Below are 18,099 nucleotides of genomic sequence, written 5' to 3'. Positions count from 1 at the left end.
GCTATCCCAAAACATTCCCTGAGACTATCCTCTATTCTCTTCTGCAGCCCACCTAATTACCTAAAGGAGTGTGTACTCCCCATGATCTCAATAAGAACACATGTTATGTCAACTTCCAGACTCCATCTTTGATGCTAAAAAATTGGTCCCCCATTTTTCCCATCTGGGTATATAAAAGCTTCCAAATATGCACTGGATATCTTCTGGGGTCAAGAGGAAGTTTTTGCTTGGGATTTTGGTTGATAGTTTCTGAAAGCCTCCTGAATGCTAGGTATTTGGCCAAAATGGCAGGGGGGCAGAAGATGAAGGCTAACATTATTTTCTGAAATTATTTAATTACCTATGGCAATTACCCCATTTCATCTTTTCTCTGAGGTAGTGCTATACAATTGTTCTATCACTTTAAAATTATAAGAAAAAGTAATCACATGGATTTTACAACTCTTTGATCTTCAGGAAGAAACTTATTTCTAATGAATGGAGGACTTTATGAGGCGTAATTGTCAACCCCTTTCTTGACAAGTTGAGATCTTTGTAACCACTTCTATGTAATTTCTGGTGTATTAGTCTCATATCATCCTTCTGTTACTTTCTACCCAAATAAACTCCACAATCTTCCATAACATCCAGCCAGAGGGGAAAGCATTAATAGATCCCTTAAGAAAGTTGAAACCAGGTAAGCCTAAAATGACTAGAGAAAATTAAGAAAGTTTTCTGTTATTTTGGTATACTGTATTTGGTTGTGGAAAATAAATTTACTGTAAGACCTTTGAAGGTGAGAGGTTTTCACCAAAGGTAAGCTATTACTTGAAAACTAAAGTATTTGTGACAGTTCTTTCTTACAATGCCTTTATTTTTTCCAGCTTACTAGTTGAATATAATCAGTTTAGTCTTGTTATCTATCTATGCTGAAGTTATCAAAGAATTAAAGTGTAAGATTTTGATGTGTGTTTCCTTCTGTACCTGCTATTCTCTGTTTTCACATTTGTCTGCCTTTCCCTATTATTTCATTATTACCCTACCATTCTTTATTCCAATTATGAGTTTTTTATGAATCCAGTCCTCTTTATTCTTCTTAGCTATATTAGTATTAATCTTTTTCTTTTTAAATTTTTTATTAAGATGTGATTGATATACACTCTTAAGAAGGTTTCACATGAAAACACAATGTGGTTGCTACATTTACCCATATTATCAAGTCCCCATTCATACCCCAATGCAGTCACTGCCCATCAGTGCAGCAAGATGCCACAGATCCACTATGTGCCTTCTCTGTACTACACTGTTCTCCCCGTGATCCCCCACACCATGTGTAAACATAATATCCCTCAATCCCCTTCTCCATCCCTTCCCACCCACCCTCCCACACCCCTACCATTTGGTAACCACTAGTTCATTCTTGGAGTCTGTGAGTCTGCTGCTATTTTGTTCCTTCAATTTTGCTTCATTGTTATACTCCACAAATGAGGGAAATCACTTGGCATTTGTCTTTCTCTACCTGGCTTATTTCACTGAGCATAATATCCTCCAGCTCCATCCCTGTTATTGCAAATGGTAGGATTTGTTTCTTTCTTGTGGCCAAATAGTATTCCATTGTATATATGTACCACATCTTCTTTATCCATTCATCTACTGATGGACACTTAGGTTGCTTCCATATCTTGGCTATTGTAAAAAGTGCTGTGATATACATAGGGGTGCATATGTCTTTTTGAATCTGAGCAGTTGTTTTCTTTGGGTAAATTCCAAGAAGTGGGATTCTTTGGGTCAAATGGTATTTCTATTTTCAGTTTTTTGAGGAATCTCCATATTGCTTTCCACAATGGTAGAACTAGCTTACATTCCCACCAGCAGTATAGGAGGATTCTATTAGGGTTAATTTTGTTTTTAAATTTACTTTTAAAAATTACTCTTTATTTACCACATTCTCATTCCTTCTCTCTCCACTCATCCCTATGGCCATGCACTTCTCATCTAGAAGTTAATCATGTTTTAAGGTTTCTAAAAGACCATATCCAAAGTTGCCATTTATTATTGGACAGAATATCCTCTCTGATCCTGGCAATCTAGTCTGCAGAATTTTATTTCTTTCATAAAAATGAATGATAGAGGTCTGAGTTGATAGTGTTTCATGCGAATTAAAAACTGGGATCTTTAGTAGACACAATTATAAACTAGTGAAAAGGTGACCTTGAACTGCAAAGAAATACACACATATACCACCTTAGTAAGAGTCTAATAGACCAGGTCATAGTAGGCAGTAGTTTCTGTTGGGGGAAGATGTCAGTTAAGCACCAAATATGTTAGGGAGGCATTGCACATTTTTCTTGATTATTGTCCCTGCCCCAACAAAGAATTGAAGGGCAAAGATACAGTAGTGAAACAGAGTAAAAGTTTTATTTAAAGTTATTTAAAGAGAGAAAATGTATAGGCAACTTCAGGGAGGAGTGGCGCCTTGAAAAGTTTAAATTTTATGGAAAGAGAGAAAGTCTACACACTTAGAAAGTGCAGGTGACCTCAGGGAGAGGTGCACACTGAAAGGTTGGGGGTTCCCCTTTTTAAGGATTTTTTCAGGAATGTGACAAAGGGCTGGAGGTGCAGACTTGTTAAGTGGCCCCCGAATGTTCAAAATTAACTTAACATGAGAAATTTACTGCTCTGATTTCTCTCTGGTTTGGGATGGGAGTTTATCAAATGAGATTGCCTGCCCAGCTGCCAAAGCAGGCTGAGTTATTGTCTGCTAAAGAGTATGTTAAGAATCTTCTTAACTTCTTGGGTTTTAAAATGCAATCTTAGCTTTAAGATGGAATCTTTCTTGCTTTTACTATATTGTTTATGGCTGGACTTCATTACCATATGAATTGCCCAGGTTGTAAATTACTTGATTGGGGGGGGAGAAAAAACAGCACGTATGGATTAAATTAAAGAATAAGCTGGGCCTTTTAAGCAGGCTGAAGTAAATCTTACAATACCATGATCTAATTGACACAGTAAAGACATGGGCTATGCTGAGAGTTCCCCTGTACCTTTAGTTTTCTAAATCCTATCTTAGATACTGAACTAAGCCTTGGTTATCACATTTTTAGAAGGTGATTTTCAACATTGAGTGTATGTGGAAGACAATAATGAGGGCCAGTAATACACCTGATAACCTTGTTATATGGAGTATCATTGAAGGAAATTGAATATCTAGGCCTAAAGGATATATAGTTTTGATGTAGTAACTGACTTAAAATATTTTAATAGCTGTCATATGAAGAGAGATTAGATAAGAATGTCTAGTCAATAAAGTTGAAATACTTTGTTTTATAAAAAGGAAGAAAACTTTTACTTAATAAAAAGATGATAAGAGTTGGAATTTTCCAACAATAAAATAATTTGCCTTACGTGTTTGAATGAAAGATGAACAGTTTATATAGCTTGCAAGAAGCTATTCTAATACTGGATTGGTTGCTAGACTTGATGGCTTATATGTTCCTTAAGAATTCTGATATACATTGATTTTCAGAAAATATAGATTAAATATTTTTCATTTTATTCTTACCAGCTATACAGATGATGTGAAAGGAAGGCAATAGAAAATTCCAATGACAGCTCTGAGTATGGTTTTATCTTAGTGGGTTTCTCTGACTGTCCCAAGCTGGAGATGGTGCTCTTCATAGTAAATTTTACTCTGTATTCAGTAGCTGTGTTGGGAAATTCAACCATAATGCTTGTGTGTGTATTAGACCCTCGGCTTCATACCCCCAATGTACTTCTTTCTGGCTAATCTTTCATTTCTGGATCTCTGCTTCAGTACTAGCTGTATCCCACAGATGTTGGTGAACCTCTGGGGCCCTGATAAGACTATCAGCTATGCTGGCTGTGTTGTCCCACTTTTCTCTTTCCTTTATGTTGGGGGAATCAGGTGCATCCTCCTGGTTGTCATGGCATATGACTGCTATGCTGCAGTCTGCAAACCTCTGCTCTATTTGGTCATTATGCACCCCCAGCTAGTGGCTGTGGCCTTCGGGAGTAGACTGGTCAATGCCATTGTAATGTCCCCACTAACAATAAATCTTTCCAAATATGGCCGGTGACAAGTTAACCACTTCCTCTGTGAAATGCCAGCACTGATCGAGATGGCTTGTGTGGGTACTCATGCAGTGGAAATGATGGCCTTTACCTTTGCCTTTCTCATTGTCCTGCTGCCCTTCACTCTTATACTAGTCTCCTATGGCTACATTGCCACAGCTGTGCTGTGGATCAAGTCAGATGCTGGGTGCCAAAAAGCCTTCAATACCTGCAGCTTCCTCCTCACCAGGGTCTTTCTGTTCTATAGGAGCATCACTTCATGTATATGCAGCCAGGAACCAGTGCTGAGTATGGTTTTATCTTAGTGGGTTTGGTTATTTTAATATTTTATAATATAAAATAATATAAAAATGTGAAGACCAAGCCAAATTTCTCACCCTCTTCTACAATGTGGTAATTCCCATGTTGAATCCTCTCATCTATACTGTAAGTAATAAGGAAGCGAAAAGGGCACTGAAGAAGGTTTTGGGAGACAACAATGAACAGGACATGAAGGCTAGGCAAAATAATTTTTCCAAATGCTGCTATTTCTTTTGTGCTTATAATAAATTTACCCAATGTGTCAAATACTCTTGGATTTTTAAAATATGGAAGTGTATCCAAGTCAATATGAACCAACCATAGCTACACATAATATAATGTATGTCAGCAAAATAATATGCAGTAAAAAGAATTAAATCCCCAGAAGGAAGGTGAAATGACTCTCATATAGATGTAAAATAAACATGAGTTAAAGATTTTTTTCAACTTAATTAATAAAGGAAGGAGACAAATGTAATTAGCAGTTAGAAAAAGGTGAAAAGACACCAACTTAAAAGAAGTGAAGGAATGTTGAAATAAGTGTGCAAATGGAGGCAAAAATTGCTTCTCCTGCCATGGGGGAGGGAAGCCAATTCAATGTCTACATGACAGAAGTGAATTTACATGTCATAGACAAGATGTATTTTGCATTGCTCTCAGTTTCCAATAATTTACAATGTTGTAAAATACCTATCAGAATCAGATAACCTGGAAAGGGTGTCTAGAGTCTAGATGATGCATAATTTTCTATGGAAGCAAAAAATTTCCCCTATAAACTAAACTATATATCTTATTTACATTATAAAACTGAGTATGTGGTTTCAAGCCTCTTACTAAAAGAATGTAGGTATTTTCATCCTGATTTTTTAAATGGGGAAACTATGGTTTATAGATCCAATGTAAATTAGTCTGGACCACATAGTATAGATAAGTAGATTCAAAAGTAGTGTGTCTACCTGAACCTCTGTCATTGTCTGCTCAATAACAATGCCTTTGCTATAAACTGTTTAGTACATGTACAGATCACCCAATTATCAGCCCAGCCTTGTTTTCTTTATCTACTTGTACAATCCTTTAAGCATGCAGGGTATACTATGGACCCTGTAAAAGAATTCTCACCATTTAGAAGCTCAGTCATTTTTCTTTAACTATTAACACCATAACATCACTCCTTTCCACATTGTGACATACATATTCTCTGTTCAGATCTTTTCATGATTCAGTGGGCAGCTTAAATACAATACATTTGTAAAACTACCTGGGACTATATGATTTTAAAATGCTCTTACAATCCTTTTAGTATACTGTACTTTTATACACTGAAATGACAGTTTTACTAATTAATATTATATTTATATAATTCATGTGTCTATTAGACTACTAAGTTCCTTGATGGCAGGGTTATTTATTTTTTAATCCTTATCACCATTCCAGATATTAAATTGTTATTAAAATGCCTTGCAATCAAGTAAGCAATCAATAATAGCTGATCAACTACATCAATATATTATTACTTCAATTTAATTCAGTCTAATTCTGTCTTTGTTCTCAAAGATTACAAGTGAATCTATCACAAGATACTAAGTTTAAATCTGTGAAATGTTTTGTACTATTTTTCTAAATTCAACATAAACTCTATAATGAAAGAAAAAAGTCATTGAGAAATTTCCATGGATATCAAAAGTCATACCAGTTTTGGGGGAATAAAACTATTTTTTCTAAATATGAATCATAAACTTGAGAATTACTTTGAATTCTGCTGTAGTCTAGAGGCTCTTTGGATAGTAACAGTAGTTCAGAATTTTAAACCTTTTCAGACAGACATAAGAAAGATATTTCCCATTTCCTCATTAAATTGATTTTCTTACATACAGTGTTCTCAAAGTCACCATTTCATTATTCCTTACTTGTTACCCATTTCCCATTGTTAAAAGTAGTGAAAATATATATATTTTTAAAACTGCCATAAATATGTATGGAATAGTGTTTGTTTGCAAATCATTGATATGTTGGGACATTAGAAGATGACTTTTGTGAAGAATTTTTGGGAATGATTATTTGTATATAATACTGAATTTTTCTTTGAAAATGGAAATTACTTTTAATGAATGCATTGTGATGTGCAGGTAGGAAAATGCTTTAAATGAACATTATTTTGGTCTCTGGTGCAAAGTTACATGTACCATTTCTCAAGACACTGGAGTATAGGTAACACCTAGATTTCCACTCGTGTGGTGATAAAGCCTCCTACATGTTACAGATTCGGTTATTTTCTAAATTGCCTCCACTTCTTTATTTATATTTGTTTAAGAAAATATCAAGGTTAGTTTAATATCTTAGAAAGGCATATTTATTTTCCATGTTCCGCATTTTACAGAATATTTGTCTTGGAATAGCATATTGGGAGTCTTAAGAATGAGAATCAAAAAAAGTTTATTGTGCTATGAGAGGCCTAACATCCACCTAAATAATTCATAGAGTCACAACAGAACAAATGTGAACATGAAATGAGTGTCATACATCTATTGTAAAATAAATTTCATGGATTGTTTATTCTACATGATCTCTCTTTTATTCTTGCTATACTCGCAGTAGACATGCTTAAGGTTTTCACAACAGATTATCTACCATTATTTATCTTTTTAGTTGTCCTCAAAAGATCTTACTATCTTGTGAAGTGCTAAAAGAAGAAGAAGAAGAAGAAGAAGAAGAAGAAGAAGAAGAAGAAGAAGAAGAAGAAGAAGAAGAAGAAGAAGAAGAAGAAGAAGAAGAAGGAGAAGAAGGAGAAGAAGAAGAAGAAGGAGAAGAAGAAACATAAATTCAAACTTTTTTCCACTGGAGTATTTTATTGTATTAGAGGATCATTTTTTAAAACCTGTTTCTCATTTACTTTGCTGAAGATCATGGAATGAGTAGGGTGGCATAAATCTCCTCCCAATGCCATATATATTTTGAAAATGCAGAAAATACAACTATTTCTAAAGGAGTGACCTGAAGATACAGTACACCAGCCAGGCTACATCTATATCTGTGAGAACTCAGTATCTCACAAAAAGGGTAACATACAAAGCTGTGATCTAGTGGGACCTGAACACTCCCCCCACCCTAGCTCACTGGCAGGAGAAAAAGAATCAGAGTGGGGAGGGAGTGGAAGCACAGGACTGCTAAATAACCAGCCCTAGTAATCTGTACCAGGAGCACAGACACACATTATGTAGTGTATTGGATATTAGAAGAATGGAAAAGCAAAATCCAAGACTAAGACTGCAAACAGATTCCCACAGCCAGCTGCCATGGGCCAAAATAAAAGTGGGTGCTTTAAATGCCTTAAAGGATTTAACAGGTGGACTAAAACATTCTGGCTCACTCAGCCCAGCAGGCTGGGAACTTTAAGGAACTTCAGGTGTCCTAAACCCTAGGTGAAAAAGCAGCACCAAAGCCCCTCACAGTGATAAGCAGCCTGCTGTTCATTCCCCACTGCTGGCATAGCAAGCAAACCAGCTGATCTGTCATTGCTACAGAGCAGCTGGGGAGCAGCCCCACCCAGACCAACCACACAGAGGCTTCCCCCAGCATGCAATTAAGCAGGCTGACACAGAGGCTGCCCCCTGCCCATAATTAACAGGCACAGACAGCAGAGACAGGCACAGACCCCAGAAGGCACAATGGGCTCTATTTTCATGGTGAACATGTGCTGCTCACCTGCAACCTTTGCCAGTGCCCTAGGCTGCCAGGCTCACAGCAGCTCAGTGGATTAACCCAGAGGCTGCCCCCTGTGCATGGCTGACCAGCACAGGCAGAGGAAACTGGCACAGAGAACAGTGAGCACATAGGGGCTCTGTTCTCACAGGGAATATGCACTCCTTGCCTGCAACCACTGCCAGTGCCCTAGGCAATCCTGAGGGCCACTCTGCCCACAGCAGTTCAGGAGATCAACCCAGAGGCTGCTCCCTGTGTGTGGTTGGCCAGCACAGGCAGAGGAGATGGGCAAGGTGACCAGCGAGCCACACATGTGCCACTGGCTGGTGATGACTTCCATCACTATGAAAAGGCAGAAAAACCTTGTTCTATCCAAAATCCCACAAACACCACAGGAAGGGCCTGCTGAGACTGAAATCACCAATATTCCAGAAAAAGAATTCAAAGTAAAAGTAATAAGCATGCTGATGGAGCTGCAGAGAAATATTCAAGAGCTAAGGGATGAATTCTGGAGGGATATAACAGAAATGAAACAAACAATAGAAGGATTTAAGAGCAGAATGGATGAGGTGCAAGAGATTGGTAATGGAATAGAAGTCAGAGAACAGGAATACAGAAAGGCTGAGTCAAAGAAATCAAAGAATCTCTAGGAGAGAAATAATATTAGGAGAACTACATGACCAATCCAAATGGAACAATATTCGCATTATATAGGTACCAGAACAAGAAGAGAGAAAAAAAAGAGATAGTGTCTTTGAAGAAATAATTGCTGAAAACTTCCCCAATTGGGGAAGGAAATAGTCTCTCAGACCATGGAAGTCCATAGACCTGCCAACACAAGGGATCCAAGGAGGACAACACCGAGACACATAATAATTAAAATGGCAAGGATAAAAGACAAGGACAGAGCATTAAAAGCATCCAGATAGAGAAAAAAAATTACCTACAAAGCAAAACCCATCAGGATATCATCAGACATCCCAGCAGAAAACTTACAGGCCAGAAGAGAATGGCATAATGTATTCAATGCAATGAAATAGAGAGCCTCAAGCCAAGAATAGTGTGTCCAGCAAGATTATCATTTAAATTTGAAGGAGGGATTAAACAATTCCCAGATAAGCAAAAGTTAAAGGAATTTACCTTCAATAAACCATCTCTACAGTGTATTTTAAAGGGACTGCTCTAGATGGCAGTGCTCCTAAGGGTAAATAGTTGTCACCAGAGGAAATAAAATCACAGCAAAGAAAGTAGACCAACCAAATACTAAATAAATGAAAAATAAAATCAGCTATCCACAAAATTAGTCAAGGGAAACACAAAAGAGTACAGAATAAAACACCTAAAACATGAAGAGTGGAGGTGGAAGAAAAAGAAGGGAGAGAAATAAAGAATCATCAGACAGTGTTTATAATAGCATAGTGAGTTAAGTTAGATGGTTAGATAGTACAGAAGCTACCTTGAAGCTTTGGTAACCATGAATCCAAAGCCTGCAAATGGCAATAAGTACATATCTATTGATAATCACCCTAAATGTAAATGGACTGAAATCACCAATCAAAAGACTCAGTGTAATAGACTGGATAAAAAAGCAAGAACCATCTACATGCTGCCTACAAGAGACTCACCTCAAACTCAAAGATACACAGACTAAAAGTGAAGGGATGGAAAAAGACATTTCATGCAAACAATAGGGAGAAAAAAGCAGGTGTTGCAGTACTGGTATCAGACAAAATAGACTTCAAAACAAAGAAAGTAACAAGAGATAAAGAAGGACATTATATAATGATAAAGGGATCAGTGCAACAAGAGGATATAACCATTATAAATATATATGCACCCAACACAGCACACCAGCATATGTGAAACAAATACTAACAGAATTAGAGGAGGAAATAGAACGCAATGCATTCATTCTAGGAGACTTCAAAACACCACTCAGTCCAAAATAAAGACCAACAAGACAGAAAATAAGTAAGGACACAGGCACTGAACAACACACTAGAACAGATGGACCTAACAGACATCTACAGAACTCTACACCCAAAAGCAAGATACACATTCTTCTCAAGTGCACATGGAACATTATACAGAATAGACTACATTCTAGGCCACAAAAGAGCCTCAGTAAATTCAAAAGATTCAAATTCAACCAATAAACTTCTGAGATCACAAAGGTATAAAACTAGAAATAAATTGTACAACAACAAGAAGGCTCATAAACACATGGAGGCTTAATAACATGCTCCTAAATAATCAATGGATTAATGACCAGATTAAAACAGAGATCAAGCAATATGTGGAAACAAATGACAACAACAAAAGCACAATGCCCCAACTTCTGTGAGATGCAGTGAAGGAAGTTCCAAGACAAAAGTTTATGGTAATCTAGGCCTATTTAAAGAAGGAAGAACAATCCTCAATGAAAAGTCTAAATTGACAATTATTGAAAATGGATAAAGAAGAACAAATGAGGCCCAAAGTCAGGTGAAGGAAGGACGTAATAAAGATCAGAGAAGAAATAAATAAAATTAAGAAGAATGAAACAATAGAAAAAAATCAATGAAACCAAGAGCTGGTTCTTTGATAAAATAAACAAAATAGTAAACCACTAGCCAGACTTACTAAGAGAAAAAGAGAATGTAGACACATATACAGAATAACAAATGAGAAAGGAAAAATCATGACAGACACCACAGAAATACAAAGGATTATTAGAGAATACTATGACAATCTATATGCTAACAAATTGGATAACCTAGAAGAAATAGACAACTTTCTAGAAAAATACAATCTTCCAAGACTGACCAAAGAAGAACAGAAAATCTAAACAGACCAATTACCAACAACGAAATTGAATTGGTAATCCAAAATTACCTAAGAACAAAACCCCAGGGACAGATGGATTCACCATTGAATTTTATCTCATTTTTAGAGAAGACATAATACCCTTTCTCTTAAAGCTTTCCAAAAAATAGAAGAGGACAGAATACTTCCAAACTCATTCTATGAAGCCAGCACCAGTTAAATAGCAAAACCAGGCAAATATCCCACCAAAAAAGAAAATTACAGACCAATAGCTCTGATGAACATAGATGCAAAAATACTCAGCAAAATATCAGCAATTCAAACTCAAAAATACATCAAGAGGATCATACACCATGATCAAGTGGGATTCATCCCAGGGATGCAAGCATGGTAAAACATTCAAATATCTATCAACATCATCCACCACATCAACAAAAAGAAGGACAAAACCACATGATCATCTCCAGATGCTGGAAAAGCACTTGACAATATTGAACATCCATTCATGACAAAAACTCTCAAACAAATAGGTATAGAGGATAAGTACCTCAACATAATAAATGCCATATATGACAAACCCAGAGCCAATATCATACTTAACAGTGAGAAGCTGAAAGATTTTCCCCTAAGATTGGAAAACAAGACAAGGATGCCCACTCTCCCTGCTTTTATTCAACATAGTACTGGAGGTCCTACTCATGGCAATCCGGCAAAACAAAGAAATAAAAGGCATCCATATTGGTAAGGAAGAAATAAAACTGTCACTGTTTGTAGATGATATGATATAGTACATAAAATCCCTAAAGACTCCACTCCAAAACTACTAAAACAAATATCTCAATTCAGCAAAGTTGCAGGATACAAAATTAACACACAGAAATCTGTTGCTTTCCCATACACTAATGAAGAACTAGCAGAAAGAGAAATCAGGAAAACAATTCCATTCACGATTTCATCAAAAAGAATAAAATACCTAGGAATAAACCTAACCAAGGAAGTGAAAGATCTATACACTGAAAACTACAAGACACTCTTAAGAGAAAATAAAGAGGACACTAAGAAATGGAAATTCACCACATGCTCTTGGCTAGGAAGAATTAATATGGTCAATATGGCCATCCTGCCTAAAGCAATCTACAGATTCAACTTAATCCCTATCAAAATACCAACAGCATTCTTCAATGAACTGGAACAAATAGTTTTAAAATTCATGTGGAACCACCTGAGACCCTGAATAGCCAAAGCAATCCTGAGAAGGAAGAACGAAGCAGGAGGGATCTCACTTCCCAACTTCAAGCTCTAGTACAAAGCAACAGCACTTAAGACAATTTGGTGCAGGCACAAGAACAGACCCACAGACCAGTGGAACAGAATAGAGATTCCAGATATTAACCCAAGCATACATGGTCAGTTAATATATGATAAAGTAGCCTTGGATATACAATGGGGAAATGACAGACTCTTCAACAGCTGGTGTTGGCAAAACATGTAATAGAATGAAACTGGATCATTGTCTAACCCCATACACAGAAGTAAATTCTAAATGGATCAAAGATCTGAATGTGTCATGAAACCATAAAACTCTCAGAAAAAAACAAATGTAAAAATCTCTTGGACATAAACATGAGCGACTTCTTCATGAACATATCACCCCAGGCAAGGAAAACAAAAGCAAAAATGAACAAGTGGGACTTTATCAGGCTGAAAATCTTCTGTACAGCAAAGGACACCAGAAATAGAACAAAAAGGTATCATACAGTATGGGAGAATATATTCATAAATGCCAGATCTGATAAAGGGTTGACATCCAAAATATGTAAATAGTTCATGCACCTCAAGAAACAATAAGCAAATAATCCAATTAAAATATGGTCAAAGGAGATGAACAGACAGTTCTCCAAAGAAGAAATTCAGATGGCCAATAGACACATGAAAAGGTGCTCCACATTGCTAGGCATCAGAGAAATGCAAATTAAAACAACAATGAGATATCACCTCACACCAGTAAGAATCGACACCATCCAAAAGACAAACAACAACAAATGTTGATGAGGTTGTGGAGAAAGAGGAACCCTCCTATCCTGCTGGTTTGAATGTTAATTAGTTCAACCATTGTGGAAAGCAGTATGGGGGTTCCTCAAAAAACTCAAAATAGAAATACCATTTGACCCAGGATTCCCACTCCTAGGAATGCGGCAGCCCAGTTTGAAAAAGACATATGCACCCCTATGTTTACTGCAGCACTATTCACAATAGCCAAGAAATGGAATCAACCTAAGTGTCCATCAGTAGATGAATGGATAAAGAAGATGTAGTACATATACACAATGGAATATAATTCAGCCATAAGGAGAAAACAAATCCTACCATTTGCAACAATATGGATGTAGCTAGAGGGTATTATGCTCAGTGAAATAAGCCAGGCAGAGAAAGACAGGTACCAAATGATTTCACTCATCTGTGGAGTATAAGAACAAAGAAAAAAACTGAAGGACCAAAACAGCAGCAGACTCACAGAACCCAAGAATGGACTAACAGTTACCAAAGAGAAGGGGACAGGGGAGGATGGTTGGGAAGGGAGGAATAAGGGGGGAAATTGAAGGGGGATATTATGATTAGCATGTATAGTGTGAGGGGGCACAGGGAGGGCTGTACAACACAGAGAAGTCAAGTAGTGATTCTACAACATCTTACTACGCTGATGGGCAGTGACTGCAATGGAGTATGTGGTGGGGAATTGATAATGGTGGGAGTCCAGTAACCTAATGTTGCTTATGTAATTGTACATTAATAATACCAAAAAAATCCCTGTTACTCAAAGGAATGAATCCATAATATGAGAATATCAGTCATCATTATGAGTCTTATTAAAAATAATATTAATCAACTTAAGAAAAGAGGGCTCACAATACTCCATGAAGACATAGCTAGTCACATCTATTCTGTGCAAAGTTAAATATGATAGCTATAATTTATAAGAAAATATAAATAAAAAGTAACTTTCTCCTGGTTTCTTGGTAAAAGTGCTGACATTTCTTCATGATTAGGAAGAAAAATAAGTCTTGTTTTATTTTGTGTAATTGTTTCTAAAATTCCAGATTCAAATGGCTATCTTAAAAAACATTTGATACTGTAATTTTCCTGCCATAATTTTTAATGCCATGATCTAGTGTTATTACAATGCAAAATATGCCCTATATTAGGGGATTATAGCAGCCTTCTTTTAAAGTATTACCCAGGAGCCCCTGCAAAGACTATCATAGAAGTGTAGAATGAGGAAGGTAATTATTCTGTGACATTAAACACAGCTTACCTAAGAAAACAAAAATGTTGAAATGTTTAAAAACATTTATAGGCAGGTGATTTCTTTTAATAAGTCCACTGGAGCATCTCCATGAAATTTCTGGTGGCTACCACTCACTGGAGAATGTGCCCACTGCGGTCTACCATTTCTTTCTTTTTCTTTTTTCTTTTTTTACATATCTCAATGGATTTTAAAAAATTAAACTATAGTTGATATACAATGTTATATTGGTTTCAAGTATACAACACAGTGGTTCAACAGTCACCCATATTATGAAATCCTCACCCCCACTAGTGAAGTTATTATCAGTCAATATACGAAAATGTTACAGAATCATTGGTTATGTTCTCTGTGCTGTACTGCCATTTCTGTGACCATCTCATATTATGATTTAGAATTTTTGTCACCCTTTATCCCCCTAACCACCCCCATTCATGCACCTCAACTCCTCACCCCTGGTAACTGCCAGTCACTTCTCAATGTCTGTAAGTCTACTGGTATTTTGTTCATTTTACTTTGTTTCATTTTTAGATTCCACATGCAAATGAAATCACATGGTATTTGTCTTTTTATGCCTGGCTTATTTCACTTAGCATAATTCCCTCTAGGTGCATCCAGTTGTTGCAAATGGCAGGATTTATTTTAACAGCTGAATAATATTCCATTGTGGGTATGCATTAAATGTAGGTTGCATTTATATATTGGCTGTTGCAAGTAATATGGCAATAAACATAAGGGTGCATATATATTTTTGAATCAGGGATTTTGTTTTCTTCAGGTAAATTCCTAGAATTTGAATTCCTGGGTCAAATGGTATTCTATTTTTAGTTTTTTGAGGAACCTCCATACTACTGCTTTCCATAGTAGTTGTACCAATTTACATGCCCACTAACAGTGTAAGAGGGTTTCCATTTCTCTTCATCCTCACCAGCACTTGCTATTTCTTGTCTTTTGGATAGTGGCCATTCTAGCTGGTGTGAGGTGATAAACTCCTTGTAGTTTTGATTTACATTTTCCTGATGATTAGCAACATGGAGTATCTTTTCATGTGCCTGTTGGCTATCTGTATTTCTTCTTTGAAAATGTCTCCTCAGGTCCCCTGTTCATTTTTTTTTATTGAGTTGTCTTTTTATTGTTGATTAGTAGAGTTTTTCATGGAATCTGGATACAAGTCCCTTAACAGATATGTGATTTGGAAATATGTTCTACTTGTTGGGCACTCTTTTCAATGTCTTAAGTGTCCTTGAATCACCTAAATTTTGTATTTTTATGAATTCCAATTTATTTTTTCTTTTTGTTGCTTATATTTTAGTGTCATATCTAAGAAACCATTGCCTAATGCAAGGTTGTGAAGATATACTCGTATGTTTTCTCTAAGAGTTTTACAGTTTTAGCTCTTACATTTAGGACACTGATCCATTTTGAGTTAATTGTTGTGTGTGGTATGAGGAAGGGATCCACTTTACTCTTTTGCACAGCTGTCCTAGTCCCATTTCTTTGAAAAGTGTATTCTTTCCCCCTTTGACTTGTCTAGGCACACTTGTTTTTCTGGATTCTCAGTTCTACCACACTGATTTATATGTCCATTCCTATACTGTACCATATTGTTTGACTACTGCAGCTTCGTAGTTTTGAAATCAAGAAGAGTCAGTGTTCCAACTTTGTTCTTTTTCAAGATTGTTTTGGCTATTGTGATTCTTTGCATTTCCATGTGAGTTTTAGGACCAGCCCATTAATTTCTGCGAAAAACAGCTGGGACTTTGGTACGGATTGTGTTGAATCTGTAGGTCACTTTGGAGAATATTGCTGTTTAACAATACTGTCTTCCAACCTATGAGCAGGAGATTTTGCAGTATACAGAAACAACTGATTTTGTATATTGATCTTGTATCCTGCAACATTCTGGCCTTATTAGTACTAATAGCTTTCTAGTTGATTCCTTAGGACTTTTTCATTTAGAAAATCATGTTCTCTGTGAAGAAAGACACTTTTACTCTTTCCTTTTCAAACTGAGAAACTTCTATTCCTTTTTTTTTTTTTGCCCAGCAGCCCTGGCCAGACCTCTCATGCATTGTTGATAGTAGTGACACAAGTGTACATCCTGGTCTTGCTCCTGATCTTTTTTTATTCTGCTACATAAAATTGTATACGTTTTTTAATTAAGGTATCATTGATATACACTCTAAAGGTTCTTTTTCTACTCAGTTTCTTCCTCCTCCATTCTTTATATATTAGGTATCATATTCTGCACTCTTTGTGTATCCCTTGATTGACTTTGGGAGTAGTTGATTTGATTTTGAATTTGCTTAGTAATTAATTGTTCTATTTTCTTTACTGTGGTTCTATTTCCCCTGGTGACAGCTAGTTAGCCTTAGGAACACTTCCATCTGTAGCTGTCCCTCCAAAATACACCATGGAGGTGGTTTGTGGGAGGTAAATTTTATCAGTTTTTCTTATCTGAAAATTGTGAAATCCCTCCTTCAAATTTAAATGATAGTCTTGCCTGGTAGAGTATTCTTGGTTCGAGGCCCTTGTGTTTCATTACATTAAACATATAATGCCACTCCCTTCTGGCCTGTAAGGTTTCTTCTTTTGAGAAGTCAGATGCTAGCCTGATGGGTTTTCCTTTGTATATGATCTTTTTTCTTTCTCTAGCTGCTTTTAAAAGTCTGTCTTTATCCTTGATCTTTGCAATTTTAATTATTATATGTCTTGGTGTTGTCTTCCTTGGGTCCCTTTTGTTGGGAGTTCTGTGCACCTCCATTGCTTGAGAGACTATCTCCTACCCCAGATTGGGGAAGTTTTCAGCAATTACCTCCTCAAAGGCACTTTCTATTCCTTTTTCTCTCTCTTCTTCTTCTAGTACCCCTATAATGTGAATATTGCTCCATTTGGATTAGTCACACAGTTCTCTCAATATTCTTTCATTTCTAAATTTCCTTTTTCTCTCTGTGCCTCAGCTTCTTTGTATTCCTCTTCTCTAATTTCTATTCCATTTGCCATCTCTTTTACTACATTTAATCCACTTTTAAATCTCTCCATTGTATGTTTCATTTCAGATTGGAATTTCTTGATGAGTGAATCTCCATCCTAAATTCATCCCTGACTTCTTGAATATTTTTCTGTACCTCCATGAGCAGGTTTATGATTTTTATTTTGAACTCTCAGGCAGATTGTTGAATACAGTTTCACTTGGGCCTCTTTCTGGTGTTTCTTAGATTTTGGGTTGAACCAGGTCCCTGTGACATTTCATATTTGTATGTGGCACCCTCTAGTGCCCATAATCTCTAGTTTCTGGAGCTGCTCAGCCCCTGGAGTGATTTCGTAGGTCGCAGGGGAGCAGCGCTGGTGCCTGGGGGAAGGAAAGAGCTGTTTCCTGCTTCCCGGATGCAGTTCCTGTCTCCACTGTCAGAACCAGTGGTCTCTCAGGCCATGGAGGTGCACAGATTTCCCCACACAAGAGACCAAAGGAAGACAACACCAAGACATATAATCATTAAAATGGCAAAGATCAAGTATAAGGACAGAATTTTAAAAGCAGCTAGAGAGAGAAAAAAGATCACATACAAAGGTATAAGCCTCTGTGCTTTGCATTTGTAGCTGCAGTAGGCAGGGACTTCCTGTTTGTGAGCTGATGCTGGCAGGTGAGAGGGAAGGCACAGCAGGCTGCAAATCACAGTGGGGGCCTCAGAGCTCAGTAGCCATTCAGGGGGATGGAGCTCCTGAAGCTCCTGAAAGTTCCCAACCTGCTTGGCAGAGTGTGCCCAGACAACCTTGCCCACCTATCCCTTCTCCCACACAGCAAACTCTGTGTAAACCCTGCCCCTTCAGCAGCCCTCTCACTGCTAGGAAACCTCTCAAATCACTCGCCTTTCCTTTGTCCCAAAGCAGCCAGATGTGCATCCCTGTCCTCCACA

At 37.0% G+C, this 18,099-nt stretch overlaps 1 pseudogene; it reads left to right on the top strand.

Moving 5' to 3' along the window:
- LOC108403240 (putative olfactory receptor 2W6) overlaps positions 1-18,099 on the top strand; it is a 40,328-nt pseudogene that overhangs the window by 8,713 nt on the left and 13,516 nt on the right.

Source organism: Manis javanica, chromosome 16 (genome assembly GCF_040802235.1).
Source record: "Manis javanica isolate MJ-LG chromosome 16, MJ_LKY, whole genome shotgun sequence".
In the NCBI taxonomy this organism is placed as follows: domain Eukaryota; kingdom Metazoa; phylum Chordata; class Mammalia; order Pholidota; family Manidae; genus Manis; species Manis javanica.
This window is presented reverse-complemented; position numbering and strand designations above follow the sequence as displayed.